A 15,110-nucleotide genomic window follows, 5' to 3' on the forward strand; every position below is an offset into this window, starting at 1 on the left:
GTGTATATATATGGCGCAGGTTCATAGGGACATGGGGCGACATCCACCTATATTTCATAACACTCCCCCTTGGATGTCACCTATATATTAACTCCTTCTGCTAAGATCTTTAAGATGCCTCATTCCGATAAGATGAACCAATTTCTTGAATGTTGTAATAGACAAAACTTTGGTGAACAAATCTGCTAGATTGTCACTTGATCTGATTTGTTGAACATCTATATCACCATTCTTCTGGAGTTCATGTGTATAGAAAATTTTTGGAGAGATATGCTTCGTTTTGTCACCTTTTATGCATCCTCCTCTCAGTTGAGCTATACATGCAGCATTGTCTTCATATAAAACTATCAGAATATCATTAATTGTTTGAAGACCACAATTTACTTGGATATAAGAAATCATTGATTTGAGCCTCACACATTCTCTACTAGCTTCATGGATAACTAGTATTTTAGAATGATTGGAGGATGTTGCTGTAATCGTTTGCTTTATTGACTTCCAAGATATAGTAGTTTTTTTGTAAAGAAATACATATGCAGTTTAAGATTTAGCATTGTGAGGATTAGATAGATATCTAGCATCTCTCAAATAGCACTGAATGTGCGTTATTCCATTCTAGTGCTGTCGAGTAGGAGCACAACTGTATCTTTATAGTAGATTTATAGCAAATGTAATGTTGGGTCTTGTACAATTGGCCAGATACATCAAAGAGCCGACAACACTTAAATATGGTACTTTAGGACCATGTAATTTCTCCCCCTCATTATGAGGTTGAAATTGATCTTTCTTAACATAACCACACCATCATTGGAGATCCCAAAAGATGAATTTTATCCATAAAAAATTGCCTCAATAAATTTTTGATATATTTAGATTGATGAACAAGAATTCCACCATTTACATGTTCAATTTTTAGGCCAAGACAATATTTTTTCTTTCCCAAATATTTCATCTCAAATTCCGCCATTAGCAATTTTTGTGAGCTCTTTAGGAGTCCTAATTAATTTCAAATTATCAACATAAACAACAATTATAGCAAATCTGGATTCTGATAAAAATGCATGGACAAATTGGATTTTTTTATGAATCCTTCTTTCACAAGGCACTCAATTGATTGTACCATATGCGTTCAGATTGCTTTAATCCATATAAGGAATGTTGGAGTCTAATTGAATATAAATATTTGGATTTTGCTTCAAGCAATTCAAATCCTTAAGGGATTTTTCATATAAATTTCACTATCTAAAGATCCATGCTGTTACTACATCCATAGGACACACGCTTAGTCGTTTAGCGACTGCTAGCTCAATTAGGAATTTGAAAGTGATTCCATCCATTACGGGAGAATATGTCTCCTCATAATCAATTGTGAGTTTCTGCAAGAAACCTTGTGCCACAAGCCTTGCTTTATATCGAGTAATTTCATTATTTTCATTTCACTTGCGTACAAATACCCATTTGTATCCAACGGGTTGGACATTTTCTGGTGTTTGGACTACATGTCCAAAAACTTCTCTTTTTGATAGAGTTTAATTCTGATGTGATAGCCTTTATCCATTTTGGTTAAACACTTCTATATCGACATTCATTAATAGATTTAGGTTCAGGATCCTCATTTCTTCTGGTAATGTCATTACTTTTGGTAATGTTATTACTTCTGGTAATGTCATCATTACTTCTGGTAATATCAGTAGCTACTGCATATGCAAATGTGTTGTTGACAATAACTTTATTTCTATTTCACATTTCTCTTGTGTAATAAATTGAGATCTCATTATTATTTCCAAGTACTTGTCCCTTTTCAAAGGATGTCTTTTCAGGAGTTTTCTCTTCAGGAGTTTCCCTTTCAAGAAGAGTTCTCTTCAAGAGATTCCTCTTCAGGAGGAGTTTTATCTTCAGGAGATTCTATAATACAAATTTCATTTTCAAGAGAAACGGGTTTGTGAATATCGAATGGATTATCCACCTCTGTAACCTCTTCTAGAGTGTTTACAGCTTTCAATTTTCTCCATTTGGGAGTTTTATCTTTTGCACCAATAGGTCTTCCACGCTTAACTTTTAGTTTAGGTTCATTAGCCTGCTGTTGTCCTTCAGGGACATCAATACGTGCTGGAATATTTGCATCAGGTATTTGAGATTTTAATATGGCCTTGGTATATGAAAAAAAAAAATCTGGTAATTGATTTGCAATCCCTTGTAAATGCATAATCGTTTGAACTTCAAGTTCACTATATGATTTGTGCGAGAATCTAAATAAGATAAATTCATGACATTCCATGTGATTTTATGTTGTGCTTTAGGCACTAATTTTGCTCCCTCTAATGTAGGGAATATTGTTTCATTAACGTGACAATTAATTTCCTTTAAGAGCAAGCAATATACATGAAATTATTTGATAAAAGAATCTTGTTCTTTTAGTGGATGACCATGTGAATTCTTGTATCATTACATCTCCAGGATGTCCAAGACGATTAGGCCAAAGTGTAAATAGCTTCGGGTCATTGCACTTTTGGTGCGAGACATTATGATTCAAATGCTTAAAACATTTTATAATACAAACTAGATAATAAAGTTGACAACTTTTATAAAATTTGTTTCTTCCCATAAAAAAAATAGAAATAATATAAAGAAATTATTTACGACCTTTATTTGTAGTTTCAATGTGATATTCATTGAGTTTTAAATCTTTAAAACTTTTAACAGATTTCTTCTGGATGTGATGGAATATAAAGGTTCATCAATCTATAATAAAGTACCATTAGGTAACTTTATATTAGCTCTTCCGAAACCTTCAATCAAATTTGAAAAACCAGATGTTGTATTAACATTTATTGAAAATATATTCAAGTAATGGAAATATTTCCTATCTTGAATAATTATGTGTTATAGCACTATTAGCTAAAAAAACTTTTCTATAGACATTTTAGAATCAATCAAAGCAATGATAAATCCAAACATAATACATAATATTGCGTCCTTTGCATCATTGTTTGATTTGTAAGAAAATTACTAAAATTTATTTTTACTTCTTTACTATTTTCCTTTTCATTTATAGATGCTTGGTATAGGGCTACCAAGTACTTGGACGTACGACAGGTACACGACCAATAACCTTTTCATCCCTCTTCTGGGGGTTATCCCTCTTATGGGGGATTGTATCCTCATGTCTTTATGCCAGTGACTATGTGACATTGTCCTCGACCACAAAATGTGTTCATATCCACTCTAGGGTATAGGGTCAAACCAGTTGGACGAATTTGATAATATTATATCAAAAACTCATTATTTTGCTCAACAACAAGACATGCTATGAATTCAGAAAATTTACTAAATTTTATATCCCTATATTGCTGCTGCAGGAGCATATTAGTGGGATGAAAAGTAGTAAAAGTCTTTTCAAGCATGTTTTCATTAGTAATATTTTCACCACATAATTTTAGCTTCGAGCTAATTTTATGTAGAGCTGAATTATATTTATTGATTGTTTTAAATCTTACAACTTTAGGTGCAACTATTCATATCGAGCTCTTGGTAAAATCTGATGGTCAAATATATGCTTTAAAAATTTTCCATAGGATAAGTGGGTCTTTGACAGTGAGGTATTCTGTCTTGAATTCTTTCTCTATAAGTACGATGATAATAACAATGATAATAAAAATATATGAGAGAGAAAGCAATTGGAGATAGATAACATTTATGAGAGAGAAGAATTATTAATTAGATGAGGCATTGAATATAAAATAAAAGAGGCAAATACATTTTAACTCATGCATGATTATATATATAATAATATATAATATTTTCTTAATAAGCCGCCCACTCCATGCACCTTCCACGCATCATCATATATACATGCGTAAGGAAGATCATGACTTTTACGCAATCCTATAGGTTGCAATATTTCCATCTAAAATAGTGTTTCCCTTCATTGTATTTAGATGGATTTCAATATCAAGAATCCATGATAAATAATTATTGCCTTCGATGTCAAGGGAAACAAATTCAATTTTTCTTATGTTTGACATGTGAATAAATTAACAATAATAAGACAATTTAGAAAATAAAATGTAAAAACTGAAATAAAACTAAGATAATAATATAATATTATTTCCTCCCTTCTGGGATACTTAAATATCTTTCTTCAAGAACATTATATTATTTTTCTCAATTTATACTCTTCAGGAGTATGATCCCAATTTATAAAATTAAATTGGGTAATAATTTTCCATTTCTTACGAAAGTTAAATATACGACCTTATCAGGAGGATAAACATTTTATCTCTTCAGGAGGTCGATTTCAACATCTCTTAGGGAGATTAAAAATATACCCTCTTCGGGAGGTCTATCTCTTCCGGAGATTAAATATGTAGACAATAAATTTAACTATATTGCATTTTCAGAAGGTCTATCTTATAATCTCTTCTAGAGATTAAATATATAGTCTTTCAGGAGGACTATTTTATCATCTCTTCTACAGATTGATACTCTTTAAACTTTAAAAGACATATTCTCTTCTGAAAAATATTATATTCTTGTAGAGGAAATCTTACAAGAAATGAATAAATTGAATAAGAATTAAAGAAATATGTCAGTTGGTTAGAGTCTCGTGCTGATAACGTGTTATAAAAGGTGAAGAAAATAAATATAGATGAGACAAAAATTTTAAGTGGTTTGGCTATGCTACTCCATAGGCGGATGAGATCAAAACTTCACTATCACGGGAAGAATTACAATATGATATGGAACTGACCTTATACAAAGTATCTCTATCTTCTCTTTGTCACTTCTTCACTTTGTATCTCCTCTTCTCTTATCCTCACTACATGTCTATTTACATGGAAGCATAAAATTTATATCATAAATGAGAGGAAGAGGGTGCCCTTTTATAGGGCAAGGGGTGGAAGATGAAGGGGTAGGTTCATAAGGATATGAATAAGCAGACATATAGCACAAGTTCATAGGTATATGAATTAGTGTATATATATAGGGCAGGTTCATAGGGACATGGTGTACGGGGTAAAAACTTAGTTGTTAGATGCTGAATTAGTTGTGGTCACACCTATAGGGTCAATCGTAGTGTGTAGTAAGGTGATTAGAGACGACCTAGTGGAGATTCAGTGGAGAAGGCTGTCTGCTAGCTTGATTATTTTTGACATGCATGAGTTCGACGTCAATTTGGGGATGGACTGGTTAGCATCTAGTTATGCGAGTATTGTCTGCCATAGGAAGGACGTAGTGTTCAGACTTCTTGGGGAGCAAGAGTTTAAATTTGTAGGGTCGTCCATGCGCTTTGCACAACAGCTTCTTTCAGCTATTCAGACAAAGATGCTACTTCTGGAGGGATGCCAGGGGTACCTAACTTTTGTAAAAGAAGCATCAAGGGAGGAACTTAAGTTGGAGGATGTTCTCGTGGTAAGGGAGTTTTTAGATGTTTTTTTAGGGTACTTACTGAGATTACCTCCTAATTGCAAGGTGGAGTTCGCCATTGATTTAGTTCTAGGGACGACACCAATTTCTAAAGCTCCATACAAAATGGCTCTGACTGAACTAAAGGAGTTAAAAGGAACAGCTTCAGGAACTACTTGACAAGGGGTTTATTAGGCCGAGCGTATCACCCTAGTGAGCACCAATGTTGTTTGTAAAGAAGAAAGATGGGTTGATGAGAATATGCATCGACTACAGGGAAATCAATAAAGTGACAATAAAGAACAAGTACTCGTTACCTCGTATTGACGATATTTTTGACCAGCTACATGGCACACATGTTTTCTTCAAGATCAATCTACAATCTAGGTATCATCAGGTATAGATTAAATCAAAGGATGTACCAAAAAGGACTTTCCGTACTAGGTATGACCATTACGAATTTCTAGTTATGCCTTTTGGTTTGACCAATAATCCTATGACATTCATGGACGTGGTGAACAGGGTATTCCATGAGTATTTAGATCAGTTCGTGGTTGTGTTCATCAACGACATTCTAGTCTATTCAAGGATCCCTACGGAGCATAAAGTTCATTTAAGACTGGTACTTCGGGTACATAGGGAAAAGAAGTTATTTTCTAAATTCAAGAAATGTGAATTCTTATTGGAACAAGTTGCATTTCTGGGAGGAAGGTGTTTTAGTGGACCCGAGCAAAGTAGAGATGATAGTTGATTGGGCAAGACCAAAGAACGTGCATGAGGTTAGGAGTTTCTTGGGTCTAGCAAGATACTATCACCGGTTCGTTGATGGATTTTCTAAACTGTCAGGTCCTCTAACATAGCTTACGAGGAAGAACATGAAGTTTGAGTGGACTGGTGAGTGCAAGCAGAGCTTTCAGGAATTGAAGCAGCGATTAGTCACTGCCCTAGTGTTGACTATTCCATTAGGAGATGGCGAATTTGTGATCTATAATGATGCATCTAAGAAAGGACTCAGGTGTGTCTTAATGCAGTAGGGAAAGGTTATCGCATATGCTTTTCGCCAACTCAAGGAGTACGAGAAGAACTATCCCACACATGACATGAATTTGGCAGCATTGGTTTATGCATTAAAGATTTGGAGGCACTACCTGTACAGTGAAAAGTGCGAGATCTTTACCAATTATAAGAGTCTTAAGTACTTTTTCACCCAGAAGGAGTTGAACATGAGACAACTAAGATGACTTGAGCTGATAAAGGACTACGACTGTACCATTAGTTATCACTTGGGAAAGGCTAATATGGTAACTGATGCGTTGAGTCGGAAATCAGTGGGTGCATCAGTTTCAGCAGTTGTAGCTCAGCATCGGACTAGGATGGACCTAGAAAGGTTAGGTGTGGAGTTAATAGAAGGGAATCAATAGACGTTCATTTCCAGTTTGATTATTCAACCAACCTTGTTGGAAAGAATTAAAGCTGCACAAATGGGAGACTCAGAGTTGATAAAAATTGTAGAGAAAGTAGATAGTGAGCAACAAACGAACTTCAATATCTTTGATGGTGGGATCCTCAGATTTCACACCAGGTTGTGCGTACCTAATGATGCGAAAATTAAAAGGACAATTTTGGAGGAGGCTCATTGCTCTCTTTATATAGTTCATCTAGGGAGCACAAAGATGTACAGAGATTTGCGAGAAACCTTTTAGTGGAGTAATATGAAGAAAAAGGTTTCCAGATTTGTCGAACAATGTTTGATGTGTCAACAGGTGAAAGAAGAGCACCAGAGGCCAACATGACCACTTCAACCATTTAATATTCTTGAGTGGAATTGGGAGCACATCTTTATGGACTTTGTAACAGGGTTGCCTTCAATGGCGCATGGACAGAATGCTATATGGGTAATAGTGGATCGATTGACGAAGACTGCGCACTTCATTCCAATTAGTGTCAATTATTCTATGAATAAGCTGGCAGAACTTTAAGTGCAGGAGATTGTACAACTTCATGGCGTCCCAATATCCATTGTTTCAGATCGAGATCCATGGTTCACTTCTCAATTCTGTAAAAGTTTGCAGGACACCTTGGGATCTCAACTCACTTTCAGTACCATGTTTCACCTGCAGACTGATGGATAGTCCGAGAGGACCATTCAGATTCTAGAGGATACGTTGCGGGTATGTGTGCTAGATTTTGGGGATGGTTGGATTCGATATCTACTACTAGTTGAGTTTGCATATAATAACAATTATCAAGCCAGTATCGAGATGGCACCATATGAAGATTTGTATGGTCGCTAGTGCCGATATCCATTGTAGTGGGATAAGGTAGGCGAGCAGCAGATGTTGGGGCCGAAACTTGTGCAGAAGACCTCTAAGAAGGTCAAGCGTATCAGGGAAAGGATTAAAACAGCATAGAGTTGGCAGAAGAGCTATGCGGATACACGCTGGCGAGAACTGGAGTTCGAGGTAGGTGATATGATATTTTTGAGGATTGCTCCAATGAAATGAGTGATGAGATTTGGGAAGAAGGGTAAGTTAAGCCCTAGGTAAATTAGGCCATTTGAGATTCTATAAAGGATTGGTCTAGTCGCCTAACGAGTGGTGTTACCCCCAGCCTTGTCTAGGGTTCATGATGTTTTCCACATATCAATTCTGAGGAAGTACGTTCCAGATCTTTTGCACGTGATAAGCTACGAATCCTTGGAAGTTGGAGATACTTTATCCTATGAGGAGGTACCAATTCATATTTTGGATCGAAAAATAAAAGAACCAATTCAGTTGAGGAGGCTTATTGGGAGTTGGAGGAAGAGATACGATGGAAGTACCCACAGCTTCTTAGAGAAACTCAATGATAGACAGGTCAATATGACAGCACAGGTAAGTGTTTGGTTTATGTATATAGGTTGTGTAAGGTAGGTTTGTTTAGTTTTGTCAGTGTGTTTACGGTTTTAGTATATGGATGGTCTTTGGGAGAGTTTTGTATGGGTACTGTAATCTCTAGAGACATTGTGTGTAACCACGGTATTCCTCCGCCATTAGTTAGGGTATTTAATAAACTTGGGATGGGGCCGCTATGTGGGTAGCTATCGACTCTACTGTAGAGTTAGATCATTATTTAAGGAAAACTCCAGAGATTGTGACTGGTAATAGTTAGCAAATTTCGAGGACGAAATTTTTATGAGGGGGGAGATTGTAGGAATCTGAACTCGGAAAAGAAAAGAAAATAAATAAAAGAAGATAAAAATAAGGGAAAAGAAAAGAAAAAGAGAAAATTGGTTTGGCAGGACCCTAAACCGTCAACGATTTCACTGAGCTTAGGCAAAACCGTCGACGATTATAGTCAATCGAGGACAATCAACTACCAAACCATTGACGATTTTGTCAAGCTTAGAAAAACCGTCGATGGCTTTCCTGTGGACTGGCTTACTTAAGGGCTAAGCAAGGTATATTTTTCATAACTCAAAAATTTCTCTCTCTCTCTTTCTCTCTATCCTAAGTGGCTCTTGGGACTCTCTCTCTCTACTCTCACTCTCTCGTGATTCTCTCTCTCCCGTAGGCTCATCCTGAGCCCGTGTTTCTCTCCAGTCATCTCTCCCTTCTCTCTCGGCTTGCCGGTTCATTTTTGGCGGCGGGTTCGAAAACTAGGGTTTTTCGTTTTCCAAACAAAATCAGTTTATTTTTCAGAAACAGGTAAAAGGATTAAGTTAAGTCAGGTTTTTATCGAAATTGAACCGATTAAACTGCGTTATATGTATGTATAGTGATGATTTTAGTTGTTATTCCAAAAATCTAACCGTTCAAAAATGAACTTTACAAATATGGGGTATATTATACGATATTTTGAATAAATTGAATGGTGAAAAGCTTGGTTGGTTTTACCTTACAAACTAAATATACAACGAGGTACTTATTGGTTGCTTATTGGATTATGTTCAAATACGAAAATCATGTGGCATGTGATCAATCTATATAGTTGTTGTATAACCAAATCTGAGTATGGTTGTGAAAATATATCTTAGAATGGTGATTTGCACTAATTGTGAAAAATGCTGGAATTGTTTGTGAAAAATACTGGAATTGTTTGTGAAAAAAACAAAAACTACTGATGTAAAATACTGGGTTTTATTTGACGACTGAGAGCCGGGTTTTATTTGATGGCTTAGAGCCGAGTTTTATATGATGGCTGAGAGCTGGGTTTTACATGACGGCTAAGAGCCAGGTTGTGATATGGTGGCTATATGTCAGGTTTTTATATGATGGCTTTATGCCGGGATTGTGAAATGGAAGATTTTATACAAAATGAGATTTAAACTACAGTTTCTATTACTTAAATTGCATGATATGGTTTAAGAACCTTGAGGACTAGTTGTATTGTGAGTATGGTACCGTTGCTAGTGATTGTTTGGCCAAGTGCACCCACACTATAGTGGAAGTGTAGGGGGGTTTCAGCTGATTGACCTGCGTAGAGTTGTTGTACCTTCCCTAGGTCCGGATCAGGAAGTGGTAAGGCAATCGGTCCTATAGCTGGGCTTGTAGATACCTGCAGATGTACTTGTTGATGGTTACTTTGACTTTGTTTGGGTTGATCACTTAGGCTAAGTCCAGCCTTCGGGCAGCACAACTTGTATCATGGGGGAAGTAAATGGTGTGATATGTGATGTTCCAAGATGGATGGATTCTTTTATGCATATATGTGATTTAAGTAAAATGGGCTATAATGAGCCGAACTATATTGTGTAGGGAAAAATATGTATTTTCTATAATACCGGTGTGTGTATTGTTTTCAACTGTGTATTCTATTACCATTAAACTGATTGAAGTATTTTGTTGCACCAAAACTCATGTTGGCCACACCTTGATATTAACTTAATCTGTTTTACTGAGAGGTGTCTAACACCAACGATCATTTTACTTTTCAAGAGATACCAGGGATTATGCTTAGCTGGAAAAAGGGGCTGAGTTTAGTTTGTCTAGTTGTAGTAAGTGGTTGGTATGGACTGAAATAGTTTTCTCTCATTTTCTAGTTGTAATATGGATATTGGGAGACCTCTGTGTTATGATGGTAGTTTAGAACTCTGGTAATGTATTTTGAAGATGTTTCATTTATTTCCACTGCTTTTATATGATGATTATGATATCAGGAATACAGATGTTATTAAAGTAGCACCTCGAGCCCTATGTGGTGGGTCGGGGCGCTACATACATGTTTTAAAAAATTTTCATAGAATATGTGGGTCTTTGACAGTGAGGTATTCGGTCTTTAATTCTTTCTCTATAAATACAATGATAATAAAAATATACGAGAGAGAAATCAATTAAAGACATATAACATTTATGAGAGAGAAGAATTATTAATTAGATGAGGAATTGAATATAAAATAAAAGAGGCAAAATACATTTAAGCCCATGCATGATTATATATATAATAATATATAATATTTTTTTAATAAGCCGCCGACTTCATGCAACTTCCACACATCATCATATATACATGCGTAAGGAAAATCATGACTTTTACGCGATCCTGCAAGGATGTGATATTTTCATCGCAAATAGTGTTTCCCAATTTCATTGCATTTAGATGGATTTCAATATCAAGAATCCATGATAAAAAATTATTGCCTTCGATGTCAAGGGAAACAAATTCAATTTTTCCTATGTTTGATATGTGAATAAATTAACAATAATAAGGCAATTTAGAAAATAAAATGTAAAAATTGAAATAAAACTGAGATAATAATATAATATTATTTCCACCCTTCTGGGGTACTTAAATATGTTTCTTCAAGAACATTATATTATTATTTTTCAATTTATACTCTTTAGGAGTATGATCCCAATTTATAAAATTTAATAGGGTAATAATTTTTCACCTCTTCAAGAGGTTAAATATACAACCTCATTTGGAGGATAGACGTTTTACCTCTTCAGGAGGTCGATTTTAATATCTCATAGGGAGGTTAAAAATATATCCTCTTCAGAGGTCTATCTCTTCCGGAGATTAAATATGTAGACAACAAATTTAAATATATTGCATCTTCAGGAGGTCTATTTTATCATCTCTTTTAGATATTAAATATATAGCCTCTTTAGGAGGACTATTTTACCATCTCTTCTGGAAATTGGTACTATTTAAACTTTAAAAGACATATTCTCTTATGGAGAATATTATATTCTTGTAGAGTAAAACTTACTAGAAATGAATAAATTAAATAAGAATTAAAGAAATATATCAGATGGTTCGAGTCTCGTGCTAATAATGTGTTATATAAGATGAACAAAATAAATAAAGACGAGATAGAAATTTTAAGTGGTTCGGCTATGCCTACTCCAAAGGCGGATGAGATCAAAACTTCACTATCATGGGAGGAATTATAATATGATATGGAACCGGTCTTGTACAAGATATCTCTATCTTCTCTTTATCACTTCTTTACTTTATGTCTCATTTTCCCTTATCCTCACCATATGTCTACTTACATGGAAGCATCAAATGTATATCACAAATGAGAGGGAGAGGGTGCCCTTTTATAGGGCAAGGGGTGGAAGATGAATGGGTATGTTCATAAGGATATGAATTAGCAGACATATAGGGCAAGTTCATAGGTATATGAATTAGTGTATATAAATGGGATAGGTTCATAAGGACATGGGGGGACATCCACCTATATTTCATAACATTTTTTAAAATAAGATTTTTAAAAAATAAGAATATTTGTGAAATATATGTTGTACTAGGAGCATGCTATATAGTGATATTTCAGGACAAAAAAATTAGAAAAGCATCTTTATTTTTGTCAAATGAAATACATATATACTTTTTATATTTAAGGAAGACGTAGATCTACATAAAGGTATTTTGTGCAAATAACTTAAAAAGTAAGAATATCTTCGACAAGTAGAGTCTATTGTGTATGATGTCTACGAGCAAATGCATATCAATTTGTTGAAAATTTTCATTGAAATATCTTGATTTTACCATATATATATATATATATATATATTTTAATTTCTATTTCCCTTTTAGGTGGGGGATTCTTTTTTGTAAATTTTCCTCCTAAAAGTTCATGAAATATTGGAAATTTTTTATGAAAAGTTGACGACAGAACAAAAATAAATTTTTTTCTTTTTATTTCTTTTTTAGGTGGGGGATTCTTTTTTATATTTTTCCTCCAAAAAGTTCATGAAATATTGGAAATTTTTATGAAAAGTTGACAATGGGGCAAAATTAAATTGCTTTGTTTTTATTTCTATTTTAGGTGGGGAAATCCTGTTTATCAATTTTCCTCCAAAAATTTCATGAGATATTGAAAACTTTTGATAAAAAAGTTGACAATGGAAAATTTTTTTGTCGAAAATTGATTAAAATTAAGGGTTTAAAAACTATAAAGTTAAAACATATTATTATTGTTGTTGTCATTATTATTAACTTTAAATTTTCAATTTAAGGTTTAAGATAGTCGGTATGAGATTTTTGACAAATTTGAAGAATTTTAATAAAGAAGATATTTATTTCATGAGAAAGTTTTGCTTACTTTAAAATATTCCTTTGTGCTTTATTAAAAAGCTTTGGCATTTAAAACTTTCATAAAGTTTGCTCCTCAAGGCGACAAATAATGCAGTTTGAAAGATTGAGTTCAAAAGTATAGGAAACTTTATTGCATTTGCATAATTTTTGTACAAATTGACATTTGTTGCGTTTGAGATTGCCGTTGTTTTTTGAGGTTATTGAAAAAAATTTATTATTTGGAGCTTTCGCTAATATTTGATTTTTGAGAATTTATTTAACTTTTTAGTATTCTTCCATCCACAACATTTAGATCATTATGACACTAACAAAAAACTAAAATGTAACGTTTACTAACCAATAAGGATTAAATGTTTAAATGGCTAACATACTAATTGAAACCTTTGAAAGCATCTCAAATCGTCAAAAAAAAAACACACGGTTCATATTTCTTACCTTAGGTTCAATCTATTAAAATGTCATCAATCAATGAATTTTTGAAATTTGCACATTACCTATTGAATTAATAGTTTTTACAATTTTTATTTATATTTTTAGAGTGATTCCATTCATCCAACAAATTGTGTGTCATAAACCTCCATTTATTATATATAAAATTTTTGAATCTATTTGATGAACATGTGACTTGTGAAAATTATATGCAAATAACATGTTTAATGAACTTAATTGGGGATTGAGTACAAATTTAAAAATTATAGGCTAGTAACATGTTTAAAGAACCTTACCTCCTGCAGATTATGTGCAAATATTTTAACCATGGGCCAGTTATATGAAACTACGCAGACCTAAGCTTATGTGGTGGGCCAGTTATAAATAGATAGTTTGTTGCCCAATAAAATTCAGTTTTCTGTAATCTCTAAATTAGCTTCTCTTATTATCCTTAGTCTTTAATTTAAAAAAAAAATCAACAGATTGGTATTAGAGCCATAGTCTTGAGGGACCTGTGAGATGGAGAGAGCTCAAACACAACAACCTATTCAGTAAATTCATTCTCGGCAATTGCACCTCCAATGTTTGATGGAATAAATTATCAGATGTGGGCTGTTAGAATGGAAGCCTATCTTGATTCTAATGATCTATAGGAAGCTGCTGAACAAGTATATGAAGTTCCACCCTTGCAAGACAATCCAACTCTTGCACAAATCAAAAATCAAAAAGAGAGGAAGCAAAGAAAATCAAAAGCAAGAGCAACCTTATTTGCAGCAATCACATCCACCATTTTTACCAGAATAATGACACTGAAGACAGCCAAGGAAATTTGGGATTTTTGAAGCAAGAATAGGAAGGAAATGAAAGGGTCAACAGGATGCAAGTGCTAAATTTGATCTCGAGAATTTAAGATGTAAAAGATGAAAGAATCCGAACAATCAAGGAATATTCTGACAGTCTTCTTGGCATTGTCGACAAAGTAAGACTCTTTGGAACTGATTTTTCTGATTCTAAAATTGTTCAAAAGGTCTTAGTCACAATTCTTGAAAAGTTTGAGGCTACAATTTCATCTTTGGAAAACTCAAAAGATCTGTCAAGCATTACCTTGGCTGAATTTTTGAATGCACTGCAGGCATAAGAACAAAAAGAGGCTTATGAGGCAAGAAGGATTTGTGGAGGTGCTTTTCAAGGTAAATCACAGAACAACAATGGTGGAACGAACAACAATGGTGGGAAAAAAAAAAAATAGAACAAAAACAACAGGTCTGGAGGTTATGCAAGTAATAACCAAAATAGTCAAAGCAGCAACACTCAAGTATTTCAACCTTACTCCTACCGCAAAAAAAAAAAAAAAAAAAATCCAATTATCCACGAAATAAGTGTTGGTGGAGGTCAGATGCAAGATGTCACAAGTGTGGTTAGTTAGGGCACAGGGAAAGGATATGCAAGACTCAACAGCAACAAGGAGAAGCCAAGGCTGTTGACGATCAACGTCAAGAGGAGCAGTTGTTTGTGGTTTCATTCTTTGCCATCAACAGCTCCACAAAAAGCTGGCTTATAGATAGTGGTTGTACAAACCATATGACTTATAATCGTGAGCTCTTCAGAGAGCTTGACAAGACTGCTATTTCGAAAGTTAGAATTGGAAATGGAGCACATATTGCAGTAAAAGGAAAAGGAACAGTAGCGATTGAAGGCCACACAGGTATGAAATTAATTTCTGATGTTTTATATGTTCCTAGAATTAATCA

This window comes from Malania oleifera, chromosome 5, assembly GCF_029873635.1.
Source record: "Malania oleifera isolate guangnan ecotype guangnan chromosome 5, ASM2987363v1, whole genome shotgun sequence".
NCBI lineage: Eukaryota > Viridiplantae > Streptophyta > Magnoliopsida > Santalales > Ximeniaceae > Malania > Malania oleifera.